Below are 15,609 nucleotides of genomic sequence, written 5' to 3'. Positions count from 1 at the left end.
CCACAGCTTCAAGAGGGGTTTGAAGGGGCACAGTTTCACTACAGACTGAGTTTAGGACATAAACACAAACTCCACCTGATACTCAATTACAGTCACTATGGTTCCTGTAGTATCCCTTACAGCTGCGGAAGGCAGGAGTCCGCATTGCAGGGAACCAGGTTTCCTGGAGGACAATGCAGAAGGCAAGAGTAAAGCTTAACAGTTTCTGTAGCTCAGCCAGGTGGTGGAAAAAATCACCGCAATTCCACTGGAGGATGACGTAATCGTGAGATTGGGAAGGCATGGAACATTCAATGAGGCAGTTTATGCCTCAGGATCACCTGCTGCTACCGACTTTTTGCCTGAGCAGTCCACATCCATTGTGTCTGAGGGTCTGGCAAGATCTAGGTCCTCATCAGATGCCAGAATCTCCACCTCATCCACAGACGCAGAGCTTGTAGGTAGCAGTGGTGTGGGTGCCACCACAATTCCCTTGGTCTTGGGGACCTTCTTTTTGGATTTCTCTCGCTGTTCTTTGGGTTTTCCTGGCTAGGAGGACTTCACTGATTCAGTCTCCGGGACTGAGGATGAGCATTAAGCCCTACGATAAGCTGCTTTTAGGCCCTTCAGCCTCTGCTGGGTGTCATCTTTCCGACTAGCAAAATCCTGGGAAGGGAGTGACCCACGGGACCTCTTCCTAGCGAGAGGAGCCAAAGAAGACTTAAGTTTCTCTGGCTCAGAAGTGGGAACTTATATCCCAGATGGTTGACGGGGTGTTGCTCCTGAAGTACGTGGTGCGGGAGCAATAGGGAGGGAAGTGCCCCCACCAAAGGGGCAGATGTAGTCTTCTGGTTCTGAGAGGTGACAGGAATGCGAGGAACTGATGGGGCGACAACTGTTCTCGTAGCAGCGGCGTAAGAGAGGTCATAGCCACAGGGTGTAGGCGCTCAAATTTCCTCTTAGCCTCAGAGTAGGTCAGTTGGTCCAGCATCTTATATTCCATGATTTTCCTCTTTTTCTGTAAAATCCTGCAGTCTGAGGAGCAAGGTGAATGATGCTCTCCACAGTTGACACAGATAGGAGGCGGGGCACATGGAGTATTGGGATGTGATGGGCGTACACAATCTCGACATGTGATGCTGGAAGTACAGCAGGAAGACATATGGCCGCACTTCCAGCACTTAAGGCACAGCATCGGGGGAGGGATATATGGCTTGATGTCACAGCGGCAGACCATCACCTTGACCTTCTCGGACAATGTGTCTTCCTGGAAGGTCAAGATGAAGGCACCAGTGGCAACCTGATTATCCCTCGGACCCTGGTGGATGCACCAGATGAAATGAACACCTCGACACTCTAAATTGGCGCGCAGCTTGTCATCAGGCTGCAAAAGAAGATCCCTATGGAATATAATACCCTGGACCATATTTAAGCTCTTATGGGGTGTGATGGTAACAGAAACATCCCCCAACTTGTCACAAGTGAGTAATGTCCATGACTGGGCAGAGGATGTTGTTTTATCAAGACTGACCCAGAGCGCATTTTGGACAAGCCCTCCACCTCCCCAAACTTGTCCTCCAAATGGTCCACAAAAAACATTTTAGCTTGCCCTTCTTTGCTTAGGCAACGGGCTTGCCGCAGTGGATACACAGGTTCCCGTGAGATCACCGAAGTAAAGCACTGTCAGGCGTGGTCGGCACTTGGATGGGTGACCATCCAGGCTGCCATGTGCTGTTGCCATTTTTTGGGGTGCACTCAGCCTCGTGATGCCAATTGAGGAGCTACTCGACGGAATAGTAGCGACTCCGGTCAAAGAAAACCATCATAACGACTGGGAGAGCGGTGTGCTGACCCCACGCCCCTCCTATCCGCATCCTCCACTGAGGATGAGACGGCGGTCGGATGGTCCCGGTAGGCTTCTTCTTTGCTTAGGACTAGTTTTCCATCTGAGCTCGAGATATTCATACAGCTGGTTCTCGTTTCTCCAAAGGCCTCCTTAATTTTCCTGTAAGCGGTATCTATCTTTCCGCCAGAGATATATGCTTCTAAATCCTTACAAAGGTGCCGTTACTGAGTTTAACAAGGTTCTGTGGGAATACCTCAATCTCACTGTAACTGGGGGAAATACATGAGTGTTGTATCAGACACTGTTGAGAGTCATTCTATGTTAAGTAGACCTGGGGTCCCTTCTCAACCATTTCCAAAGCTAATGAAATTTTCTGGGAAGGTTCCATGATGTCTTGGATGGATACAAACAAAGTTTCAGTCCAGTGTCTCTTTGATCCCGTTTCTACAGCCTCTTGTAGATAGGAATCCCAAGTTTGCAAAACCAATATGCATGCCAAAGTGCCAACTTTGGACACTTTTATGGTAAGTACTCTCAAGTCAGAAGCCCCCGATTTTGTATACTTAAAAAAAAACTTTTTAATATGTTACTGATTAGATTTTTAAATACCTATGGTGACAGCTGTCCTTCATAAATGGTAGACAATTCATTGTGCACCTTGGACAGGTCATCTTTAACCATCTATAAATCATGATTCTGCAGACGGATTCAGCCAAGAATAGGTAATATAACACACAACCATATTGTCTTCTTGTGCTTTTTGTACAACAGCTCTTTGTCTGTCAAAATATATGCACCTGCAAACTTGATTAAAATGTTTTGGGTGCCAAATTTTGCGTAGTTTTGGAGCCCATATCTCAACTGTATTTTCTTTATCTTTGTTATCATTTTGTATCCAGATAGATAATTATTTAAGCTTCACAACCTACATAATTTGATTTCTGATGCATGCCTTCTTATGGCTGAAGAACATCGCTCAAATTTATTATTTTTAATACATAATGTAATTTCTTGAATTTGACAATTAGTAAATAGAAAGTAAAAACTGCTCGAATGTGAATAAAAATACAAGTGTAGTTGTGTGCAAATCAAATTCCAAGCAATAAAATAAATGAAAATTCATGCCAACTTATGATGGAATTACTCCCAAAGTTTTCATAAATCCAACCCTGAAGAAATTTCATAAAAATAGGAATTATAGAAAACATTGTTGAATATGTTGTTTAGACATTCTTAGTTCATTGTTTTAATCTTGCTGTGTAGAAAGAGCATCCTTAAAGCTTCAGAAGCTATATAGTTAAATTTCAGAAAGCTATATAGTTAAATTTCAGACCCATGCCTACTTATGGAATAAATTACCCCCAAGATTTTGTAAATACATATTACTATTATTACTGAAAACATTAACAAAATGGTATACATCCATTGTTGAATGAGTATATAAAATTTCAGGTGATTAATTTCTCTCTGGTGTTGATCTTGTGACTCTGGTGTTGATCTTGTGATTAGCTCGCTCTTAGAAATTTATGTGACTAAATTAATTTGTGTTTTGAGTCTCTATCTGCATCTACTGTATTAACCAAGAAGTGTCCTTTTCTTGATCACGATGGCACTGACTGCCACAAGCCTACACCATTTCCTAAAAGTCTACTTAAGTCAGTGAAATAAATCTCATTGCTGAACAAAGAGGTTTTAAAACTTAGAAGTGGACTCAACCTTACAGAAGATGCCCAAATCTGCTCACATCATAATGTCCTGCTGATGACAAAATTTCAATTTCTGCAAAATACCTGTTGCAATACAGGTAGGAAAAATAAACAGGAAGTTAAGAATGATTTATATCGAAATGAAAGTGTTGAAAAGCTGAGACTGTTGGCTAACGTAGTTTTCACGCCTAGTCAGAAGCGTTGTATCAGATGTACACAAGAATTTGTTCATAGGCAAGTACAGCCTTAGGACAAACAAGAGTTAAGTGGCTGCTGATTGTATGGGCGCAGGTGACACTTGCTACACAGTCAGTCTCATGGAGATTGACCTTTAAAGCTTTAATGAATTAGCAAAATCGGTTGCATAATGCAGAGAGTTTAGAAAGCACGAGATTGCTAATTTCCACAGATGTTGTGGAAATACAAATGGTGAAGAATGCCAGAAAGCCCAGTGCATGGACATTTTAATTAATGAACTAAAAATTAAAGTCATCATTCAAATCACTCCACCCAAGTTCAAATTTGAGCCTGGTTCCAAGCAGCTAGAGTACACAACAAAGAGCATAATAATTCAGCATTTCTGTGAGAATGGTGAAGCAGGCAAGGAAACTGAAGATGGCAACTGGCATTTTGGCAGTACCTGCAAGATGGGAGGGAAAACAACTCTATGATAAAATCATAAGTAATGTTCTCAGTTCTTCGAAGGTGATGAATTTATTTGGCTGTGCCTAGGCAACTATGGTTCCATAGCAGTAAGAGTGGATGGTGAAAAAATTCATAAGCAGAAACACCTCCAACTCAGTAACTGAAAGAAACGTCCAGCCTATTGTAAGCAATATGACAGTGAATTGAGCTTCTCAAAATTTTGTGAACTAATGGCAAAGCGGTTTATTGCAGTTAGTGCTGCTGGTACACGATCAGTTTGTGTATGTGTAATACATCAAAATGACGAACTGATGTTGACGGCAACAGCTATCAAGGATGATGACTATACAAGGAACTAATCAAGAAAACTATGTGCTGTTTACAATAACAAGACTTCATGCTGCAGACAATGTCATGGGAAACCTGAGCTGAAAGCTTACTTAGTAGAGGTTTTCAAAGAATACAACTTAAAAGAAATGATCAGAATACAAACAGTGGGTTCATACTGATGTGGATACACAAGAAACATATGTAGAAGAGTTTGTAGAGGAGCTGGATCTAAAAATGCATAGTCTGACAAGCCACCATCTCATTATATATATATGAAGATGGTATCTGTTCTTTCGCACATGTCCAAAAGAACAGATACTATCTTCATATAGTTACGGCTAACCAGCCATTGACCTTCTTCTTCTGCGGATGCACATGAAATGCCCGAACTCTTACAGGACTCGGTAAGATTGTCTGCTGCAAGTAATGAGTGTAATGGGCAGGGGCACTGCGAATGAAGTGTGTGGACATTAAGTTGGGAATGTAGGTCTCACGGGGAGCATGCAGTCCCAGCAGTCGCACTATGCTCTGTGCCCTCGGTGGCTCAGATGGATAGAGCGTCTGCCATCTAAGCAGGAGATCCCGGGTTCGAGTCCCGGTGGGGGCACACATTTTTCAACTGTCCCCATTGATGTATATCAACACCTGTCGACAGCATAGGGTCTTGATTTAATTATCATTTCACCATCTCATAACGTCATTCCATGTCAAGTGGCCTAAGGGCCCCCACTTGACCCTCTCCAATATCAATGAAATTTTTACAGATGTAAAATTACATCAAGCACTGCCAAATTACAGCTCTGTAAGTAATATGGTTGGGCCGCTAGCCATCTTTTGGCAAAGACTAGTTTTTTGACATCATGACTTTAAGGAATAAATCATCAACTTTGTTTTACCATTGCTCAGGACCTATCATGCTGAAACTTTGTGATTTTATTCAATTTTTCAGGTATAACAGCTTAGTTGTAGAACTAAAGGTCAAATTATGGTAAATTCATGATAATGTGCTATCAAAGTGGTTCATAATTCTTGTTGTAACAAACTTTGACTATACTTTATTGGGCTTGTATCTACTGAAAGAATAACTTTCTGGAAGGTGATTCTCAACTCCTCAGCAGCCTGTCAGCATGTCAAAACGCTCTTCCAAGTGTCACCTAGATTGCTCAAATAATAACTGAGTTACGTAAGTTCAAAGTCTACTCAAAAATTTAATTAGTCAATTTTGGGTCATTTTCAAGAGGTCATATCTCAAAAGGGATCACTCAAATCTGGTTTTTATTGGCACCATTGGAAAGAGGTCACTTACTTTGATCAGAAGAAGTTGTTTTTATTTTTGAGACAGACATGTTTAGTGGTAACAATGGAGTTTAAAAACCGGCTTCAACAATGATACTGAAGCACACTGTTTTGTAGTGAAGAATGTTCAGATTCAATGTGAGCTTTTTTTTCAATGACATGAAGTCTGTTGTCATTACTACATCAACATATTTTTCTGTAAGTACAAATTATTTCAAGGTGTTTGACTTTTTAGAAATGTTTATCTGGTCATTTAAATTTTTTTCTGCTCTGTTCCCAAATTCTCTACAAAAGTTTTAATATCTATGACTGTTTAATTTTTTACAGTTGGAAATATATAGAACTTCTACATTATCAATTATTGAAAGCAACAGCCACTGGTAGCAGAAACTGAATTGTAGTTTAATGAATATGAAAGGCTTGTCAGTGCCATGTAGCATTGGCCTTGCAGATAATTCTGCATGTCATCTGAAAACACATTAACATCAACAAGGCTTCAAACATATCAAATATTTTCAATAGAAAAACAAGAATTACTAAACCAAAGAAGTGAAGTATGTCTTACTGAAAATGCACAAATATGCTTTCATCACAAAGCAATACTTTTGGGCGAGTATGAATTTCTACAGAGATCCTGTTGGAAGCCTTTTGAGGCAAAGAACCATTCTGTAAAAAAGGCTTTATAGATTGTTAATGCAGAAACAGCAAAACAATTGAAAGCTGTGACAAAGATCAATGTGAAACTTTGTGAGAATATCTGTCCAACTTGTACAAAAAAATTTTCAGCAGGAAAAGCAGAAAAATCTCAGCCATCTTCACCCTAGTCAGAAGATGAAGCACAGTTATACCTAGTAGAATCACTCGATACAGATCTAACTGCTTTTGGGGTATCCTCTCTAAAATTTCAAGAGAGTATCCACAAAGGATGCCAAAGATAATGCAAAATGAAAAATTAGCGAAACTCAAGACGCAACTGTGAATAACACTGCTGTTGCTTTGACCCACAAATTTCAAACACCTAGTACAAACAAGGCATGTCTTGACTATGAAGATAATGAGCAGCTGATTAAAGAATTGAAAGATAAGTTGCAATTGTCAAAGCAGCCTGAAAAATTGCAGATTTTGACATTAGTACATCAAAGCTGTACTATAAAAGAGACAATGCAAGAATTTGGCATTTCAGAAATAATAGTAAAGGCAGCTAGGAAGTTAAAAGGCACAAAATGATATATTAGCTCTGCCATAGAACAAATGTGGCAAGAAGATTCTAGATGTTTTAATAAAAAGAGTGGTAACTTTTTTTCTTTTTCAAAATGAAGAATTTAGCCAAATTTGTCCTGGTAAAAAGAACAATAGGCCTATATCAATTAGAAGAGACGGAAATCGAACAAAATCCCCATCCTAAATGTTCTGAAAATTTCATGGTATGTTAGTTGGTCACTGCACTTAGGGAATGTATAATCAGAGTGGGCAACACCTGTCTGTAGAAAATGTGAGAAATTTTTTAGGTAGATCTAATTCTACTCTCAAGATAAAAAAATCATGGACAATTAAATATTTAAATTAATTGCTGAATTTAAAGTAAGTGTCATGCATAACTGGTATTTCTGAATTAAAATAATTACTTTATAATGTTATAAGTGAGTGGGAAACAATTCATAATTTTATTTGAAAGAATTTATAACAAGAATATTTTTTTATGACATTATTCACAAATTATTATTATCTTCCATCATGATTTAACTTTTTCATGACTTTCCATGAATTAAAATTGCCTACAGTGTAACAATCAACATAGCAATGTTGAAAAAGATTCTTTTTTTACCATCTGCTTCTCACTGAACTTGTATGCCCGAGCCGAATTTGCACACGAAGAAGGATGATCCAAACAAAGCACCACTTGGAAATGGGAACTGCACACTGATCTTTTGACGATGGCCATCTGAAAGTATTAACAAGACCATAAGGTGTCATAAAGGAGCCGGTTATATCTTGCAGCTCATGAGACACTTATTATCTGTCCCACCCACCACTGATTGTCATACACATAAGAAATGAAGTGGTTCACTACAAAGTCTCCAAATGTATACTGTGGTCTTTGCATTTCAGTACAGTAACAGGCTGCACTTCATAGAGAACTTTTCTTGCAACGTATGTGCCACTCTGGGATGCAACCCAGTAGTGACTTGATTGAATTCCTACCCCAGGCTTCACAGCAGGCCACCATTCTCTGATTCTTAAAAAGAATTCCCTTGGTGTACTTTCATTTACAATTAAGAGTTTCATGTTTCTTACTAATGTTGATATGGCGTGTACAAATCCAGTAACCTCTCTTATAGCATCAACAGCTCCATGCTGGAGATTAAATCTTGTTGCAAAATGTTTACAGAGACCTCCTAACCCCATCACTTGCACTTCTTTCATGACCTGTTGCTTAAAATATCCATTTTTGCCTTAATTCCCATACTACAGTGTTGACCAAGCTCATAAAGCCGAAAGTGGTTTTTAAAATGAGATGCTGCACCTTCAGTCACATACACATGTTTACATGTTACGTCATCAATTATCAAGCAGACGGTGTAGCATGCATGTACACTGTCATGACGAGATTATCACGGACAATAACAAAATAGTGCGATGTTCCAAGGAAATGAGCAAAAAGTGTGAATACTGATACCTGTGATATGTGCCAGTGGTGACTTTGAATTTTGTTCTGCAAAGCAACAAACCAGTTCTCAGCAAAGCTGAAATGAAGAACTTATGTGACAGTATTCTGGGCTGTGGCTGATTTTACTTCTGCTATGGCCTGTCTCTGAATCCTCAGGATATGATGGTTAGCTATTCCTTTCGTGACCCAATGTCTAACCTCTTTAACAAACTTCTCTGGCTCTACTGTCTTCTTCACCAACTCTCCTCCATCCCACAATGCATAGATTATGTCACTATTAGTATCCTGAATGTGTAATGCTTCAATAGTCATCACTTCAGCCCCAGAACACATTGCACACTCCTACAACCAACATTTACCTTGCAGCTCTTGATATGCACACAAAAGCATCAGGTCCATCTTTGTGTACGTCTTCCCTGTGACACTGCTTATGGCGAAACAAACAATATTCACTGGCTGGCATTTTACCCCAGGGTTGCCACAAGTTTCCCCAAGTGAAATTCCATGATATGTCCCTGAATTCCAGACAGGTTTTAGCATTTTTCCCTGACACATTTTGAGTGACATAAGTTGACAATCTGTCTTTGCAGCTGTGGTACAAGAAACAATAGCGCAAAAGAGGAAATATCTTAAAAAAAAAAAAAAAAAAAAAAAAAAAAAAAAAAAAAAAAAAAAAAAAAAAAAAAAAAGGTTGCAAGCGGATGGCGTTTCCAGATGTGAGCAAAAATCTTAAGTCCTCACACAACATCTTTTGTAATGAACAGTTTTTAGATGGAGAAAGCAAGCCAAATGGTATATGTGTTTCATTAAAACCACGGATGTTATTTTACTCCAACCAAACATAACACGTTTGGTGACAAAAATACACACTTCCTTGGAGTCGCAAGATGGATTTAAAATACCTTCACTGATTTCAGAAACAACCTAAGAAAATAGTAGGTCTCTTGAAAGAAGTGTATAAGGCGGGGAAGAATTGTGTAAAAGAACACTGTAGGTGACCACCAATGTCGCTTCTGTTATGTTCGTTATCACTGGTTTATATCCGCTGTGTTATGTCTATTATTTTACAGGTACTGTGTGATTTTTCTTTTGAGAAATGTGTGAGTACAAAGTGTACAAACCGCCAGCAACTGACACAATTTTCTTCTTCTTATCGTCCATACTTTCTAATGTACACTACTTTTGAATGACAAAAGTGTACTAGAACAAATAAAATGTCTATAAAATGCCACACTATATAACGTACTTGTGGTGAAACAGTTGCAATTCCCGAAATCCATCAGCCATTGCCTCCTGTCTGCTGAGGAGCACTGCAGTCCTGGGTCCATCCATAAACCGTGAAAATCCATCGCACTACGCCACACACAAACAGATCTGGCCTGTGGGCAGATGAGTGAGACTAGATCCGATGAGCAGGGCCTGCACATTATTGGAAACTGAAGGACTTCAGATCGGCAGGCCCAATCCATTAGAGATATCCACAGAAATGGCTTGCGATTTTGGCCCATTGTGGAAATTCACTTGTGTGGCCAGCTATTCATGAGCCACAGACAGCATTTTGATGAAATGAGACCACTGTGATCAATCCATGCACCAGACAACTTGTTCAAGTACACTGAGAATCAATAATAATGAGGATAGGTAGCAACTCGCTGTAAAGATGATTGCTGAGCCGTAGACAGGCACGTGGAGATGACAATCACACTTTCACAACTAAATTTTCAGCCGTAGCTTTTGCCAGGAAACGAGCACACACAAGCATTTACACAATTACTCAGACACAACTCACGCACACATGACCACCACCTCAGGCCACTGCGTCTACAGTCTCTGAGAATCAGATCCAAACAAGCTACTCCTCGCGCCTCCCTGCCTCTCATTGGCAGCTGCTAGGCTAGTGGCAAGAAATGGTGGCAGTACTGACTGCCAGCTGAGGGGAATGGTAGGAAGGGGAGAAGCAGTAGGAAAGAGGGAAAAGGGAATTGGTGCACATACTCAGCTGTGCCCAGCCAGCGACAATGCATGACACCTCAGTACACAAACCATTTTTTTTTTTTTTGCCCTCTCTAGATTTCCCTGGCGTGTTTGAAATTCCCTGATTTCCAGAACCTGTGGCAACCCTGTACCCATTTTCATTGCAAGGAGTAGAATTTTGTGAAACCAGTTTTTAAAATCAGGTTCTCCTTTTTCATTACTAAATACACTTCTCCTAGTGATCTTGTCATATATTTTTTTGCCTTTCTAACTTTTTCACCATTTTCACTAACAGAGATGACATCAGCCTGGTTAGGACTCTGCCTGCTGCAATCTCTGTCATTACCCAGCTGATATTACAGAGCAACAGTGGCGTATAATATTTATCTTCTTCCAACGGACGCCCACAGTAAGAATCCGGGCAGGCCCAAATACCTTTCTCATTCTTTATTTTATGAGCTTTTGATATCAAATAATGTGGGGAAGTGAGTATTTATTTCTGTATCTGCTGCTTAGAATAGCTACCTGATATCAGTGTCAGTAACTGCATCTTCTCAGTATAGGTGGCTGCTAAGATAGCAGTATTTAAGTTTTGAAGAAACACGTCACACTTTGTGCACATATCACTAGCTCCAGGTTCTGCACCAAGTGTATCTACATTACACACTTCACAAAGTTTTGACAAAGTTGCTCGTGTAAAACTTGTTTCAATCTCTTCCACTTTTCTTTTTAGATACTATTTTCTTTTTGAGCTTCTTACCTTTCCTGGGCGTTTAAGGGGCGGATATAGTAAGGGCTACAGCAGAAATGCTAATATTCAATGCATCAAGAACTTCACACCCAGGAATATAAACATCTGCACTGTCTTCTTCAGTTTCACATTCGGGTGATTGTAATCACTCAGATGGGTCGTCACCAAATTTCTTCTTGTAGTGAGTGTAGCAATTCCAGCACAATGGATGTGATGCTAATACCGTTACTTGACGACCAAGATATTTTTGCAGTACCTCTGACAGATTTCCAACAATTGTGAAGTGTTTTTCACTTTCTTAAACACCACCTTCTTGTGTCTTTTTTCATAGTGCATACCCCTCACTCTTTCACTACTGTATTTACTCACAGACACTGTATCTAACAAAAAGTTCAAACCAAACACAAAACTCAATGCAGAATCATTTATGTGCAAATCCTCACTCATTCGTTATAAACAGAAACAATGATGCCAAGATGCATATTTTACAATAGAAATTCAGTGATGCGATATATGGAAAACAATGAAAATTTTTTAACATTTTACACACAAAAATACTGCCCACAGTGTTTCCACTGACTACTAGCATATTAACCTAACAATATTTTGTGTAATTCTCAAAAGTTTTTGGTAGGGGGTTTTCGTGTAAATAATTTGTAAAAACCCGTAAAAATGCAATTTTTTACATTTTTAGCAATAAATATTTACATAATACAGAAGCTGCAGCAGAAAAGATACTGTTCACAATTACATCAGTAGTATCTGGTAATACAATAGAAAAGATAGTGTTCTGTGACTTTCCAAATCATAAAACATTAATAATAATAAATAAAAAATTGGTGTGTAGTTCATTCCACTGGTAATATGGCTATTCTGGGATTTTTCCTACTAAGATGATTTTCATGAAGCTGTTATGCCAAGTTAGGCACCTAATTAATTAATTTTTTGTTTCTGCATCATGTAATCAGCACCCTTTTCTCTTTAATTTCTTTTAGTATTTGGTCACTACATTTTATTTCAGCCCACGACATTTTTATGGTTCTTCTCCAATCCCTATCTCCAACGCTTTTTTTTTTGTTTCTTGTTTTTCCAGCATCCAATCTTCACAATCATAGCCTAAAATGCTCCAAATAAATAAACTTCATTTCTTTCTGGTTTCTATACCAAGATGGTTGTTTGTTAATACATACTCTTATTTCTGAGGGCTTGTTAAGTCTTACAATTTTTTTAATATTCATTATTCTTCTGTTGTCATTTGTTATTGTATTTCCCAAGTAGCGAAATTAATACACTTGCATTCACATGCTTATCACACAGGCAACTGTACAGTCCAGTTACAGGGTCAAATATTCAATAAGTTGTGTGCTGTGGTACAGCCAACAGCCAAATGTAGTTCTTTCTAGAGTGCCACATCCTTGGTGTACTGCTTGTATTGTTGGTATCTGCAGAGTCTTGTCAAGCATGACTGGCTGCACACATTGGCACACTGGTAACATCACCCGGCCCCCTTCCATCACAACGGTTCAATCCCGCGTCCGGCATCCTGATTTAGGTTTCTGTGATTTCTCTAAATCGTTCCAGGCAAATTACGGGATGGTTCCTTTCAAAGCCAACTTCCTTCCCCGTCCTTCCCTAATCCGATGAGACCGATGACCTTGCTGTCTGATCTCCTTTCCCAAATAACCCAACCCAACCCTTCCACCACTATCACAGAATTATTATATTCCTGTTAGAAATTTGACGAGCATTCACTCGTTACTAATTTGCAACTGAAATAAACTTGAAAATAATATCAGGAACAAGAAAGAGGAAGTAGATGAAAATCACAGAGATGTGATTAACCAGTGTGAAGAATTTGACAAAGTACTGGAAGGCCTATATGACTATATCAAAACAAAGCATCTAGAAAGACAATATTACTTCAGCATTACTGAGATCTTTGGGAGAACCACCCATCACATTATTCCACTTGGTATGCAACCTACATGAGACAGGTGAAACACCCTCACATTTCAGGAGGGCGGGGGCTGACAAATGAATATATTACAAAACTATCGGCTTAATAACTCACGGTTGCAAAACACTAACACAAATTATTTGCGAAAGAATGTAGGGACAAGGCCTAGTAGAAGATGTGTAAGAAAAAAACACTACAAAAAACCAAAGAGAAATTTAGTAAAAAAAATAAAGGAAAAAATAAGTAAATAAAAACTGTAAGGTTTGCCAACAATACTGTATTTCTGTCACACACAGTAAAGGGTGTGGAAGATCAGTTGAATGTATTGGATAGCATCTTGAAAGGAGTACACAAAGCTGTGCTTACACTGCATTTGGAACAAGTTTTGCAACAAACCTTGAAACATTTATTGTAGTTGTTGCTGGACTATCAAAGTTTACAACATGCTGCAAACACAAAAACCACTATCTGTGGCTGTGTAAAGGTGAAAGGAAACATTATTTTGTATGACACTACTCTTTCATGTTTTGTCACACATTGTGTAGTAGAGAGTAGACATTGTTTTGCCTAACAATGAAGGGGATAAGACAACAAGATGTCTGAACTTATCACTTTCTGTAAGTAGAGAAGTGGCTCTAGAACATGTGAAGTGTTAGCTATAAAAATTCACATTAAAGATGACTCTAATCAGAAAATCATTGTTGTGCTTAACATCAGCAGCAGTGATGTAGAAAATAAACTGAGGTCACTGTTGACATAGTATAAGCAAATTGTATCAGGTTCTCTTTGAGGCAATACTGGATTGATCATTAGTAAGTGAGAATATGCACTGGGACTGAGAACTGTAGATTCTACTGTCACATTCATTGGTAGCTACCGATGTCATATGGGACGAACAACACAGTCAGTTAAGGAATCACAAACAGGGACGAGGATGACACTGCAAAAGTTTCACATGATTATGACAAGAGGCATAAGGTGAATTTCAGTCTGAAAATCCACAATGAAACAAATACAATTTAAAATTTATTAACTCTGTCCACTGCAAATCCTTGCATCCTTAGTTATGCCACACAATGTATGCATTTTCTGACATCATGACAATACTAATTTCTTTGTAAGGTCTACTGGCTGCTACAGTGTGAATTTTTCAACAAATGTTAGAGAAGTAGTAAATAATATGTGTTGCACTACTGAAGATGAAAAGCACGATAGGGCAGTGAAATAAATGAGCAAATAATGTCACCGACTATGAAAAGGATACATTGCTAGCCTACTCATCGTAAAGATGCCAAGTTGAGCTGCAGACAGGCACAATGAAAAGGCTGTTACACACTCAACTTTCGCCCAAGCCTTCTTCAGACAAGAAAGGAAGATGTGCACATGTTCTCATGTGATATGCTGTGTAACTGTCTTTTCATTGAGCCTGCCTGCAGCTCAACATATCATCTTTAGGTGAGCAGCAATCTATCCTTATCATAACTGTTGATATTTCAACCAGTACTTTCCATAGTCAGAGCAAATAATAAGTTAAAAAGTAAGACCTGAAGACTATAATGCTGAGAAAACATCAGTTGAAAGCAAGTTGGTGGGCATCAGACTATAATGCTGAGAAAACATCAGTTGAAAGCAAGTTGGTGGGCATCGTAAGCAGTGAAAACACAGAGTTCCATTGGAAACTTTGAGATTCAGAAACAGTTATCTTTATTTAAAGTCAGTCATTTTGTATTGAGAGACTGAAGCCACAAGCAAATAAGCATTTTCCGCAGTTGTCTGTGGCATAATCAAAACTGAAAACTTTTGTATGGTGCCTGTCCTTCACCACTGTAAGCTAAGAAACATACAACAGCCTACTTTTAAATATGCCTATCTGATGTTCAATGCCTCCTCTATGTGATGAGCAGCAATCGATCCACAATCAAGCACTGAAAAATTCAGAGTGGTATAACAACAACCAGGTCAACGGAAACATCCAATTACATTCGTCCGCTTTGACCTGTGACATAATGGTGTTGTGGTGTGTGACGTCAGTACGGCACAGAGTTTTTGAGTTGCTTGTGTTTGTAGATGACGTGTTGTTGCATTTGATGGTACCCCCACACAGTGTATGTGCTGAGTGTAACACTTCATTTGAGGTTTGGTTGTGACAGTTGTAACATAGCTGATGGTTGTTGGTTGGTTTGGTGTTGGTTTACGGGTGGTAGTTGTGGATAGTGTTTTTTAAGGATGTGTGTGTGTGTGTGTGTGGTGGCCATTCTAGATCGTATTGCCGGATGCTGCTGTTGGTAAGTAATTTTTGTTTTATGTTTATTCTACAGTAATTATGATTTTTTGTGCATTGGGGTAGGTTGAGAGTGTTTCAACTGTGATGTCCGATTTGTGGGTTGTTGAGGGGTTAGGGTTTTGGTTCAACTTTTCGTAGTTGGTGTTGGCTTTTGGTATCGACAGTTGCGGGTG

At 39.1% G+C, this 15,609-nt stretch overlaps 1 protein-coding gene and 1 non-coding gene across 3 annotated transcripts in view; one reads left to right on the top strand and one right to left on the bottom strand.

Annotated features, from left to right (window-relative positions):
• Positions 1-15,609, bottom strand: part of LOC126253052 (general transcription factor IIH subunit 2) — a 135,717-nt gene that overhangs the window by 117,206 nt on the left and 2,902 nt on the right. Inside the window, exon 2 of one of the 2 annotated variants that reach the window (XM_049954134.1) lies at positions 7,628-7,744. The exons of the other annotated variant lie outside the window; for it this stretch is intronic. The gene's annotated coding sequence lies outside the window, so the exon portion shown is untranslated. The remainder of the gene's footprint in view (positions 1-7,627; positions 7,745-15,609) is intronic. 2 annotated transcript variants of the gene reach the window in all.
• Trnar-ucu (transfer RNA arginine (anticodon UCU)) lies at positions 5,039-5,113 on the top strand. Its single transcript has one exon. It is a non-coding gene; the product is annotated as a tRNA-Arg (tRNA).

This window comes from Schistocerca nitens, chromosome 4 (genome assembly GCF_023898315.1).
Source record: "Schistocerca nitens isolate TAMUIC-IGC-003100 chromosome 4, iqSchNite1.1, whole genome shotgun sequence".
NCBI lineage: Eukaryota > Metazoa > Arthropoda > Insecta > Orthoptera > Acrididae > Schistocerca > Schistocerca nitens.
The sequence above is the reverse complement of the archived record's forward strand: the minus strand, read 5'-3'. Positions and strand labels throughout refer to the sequence as shown.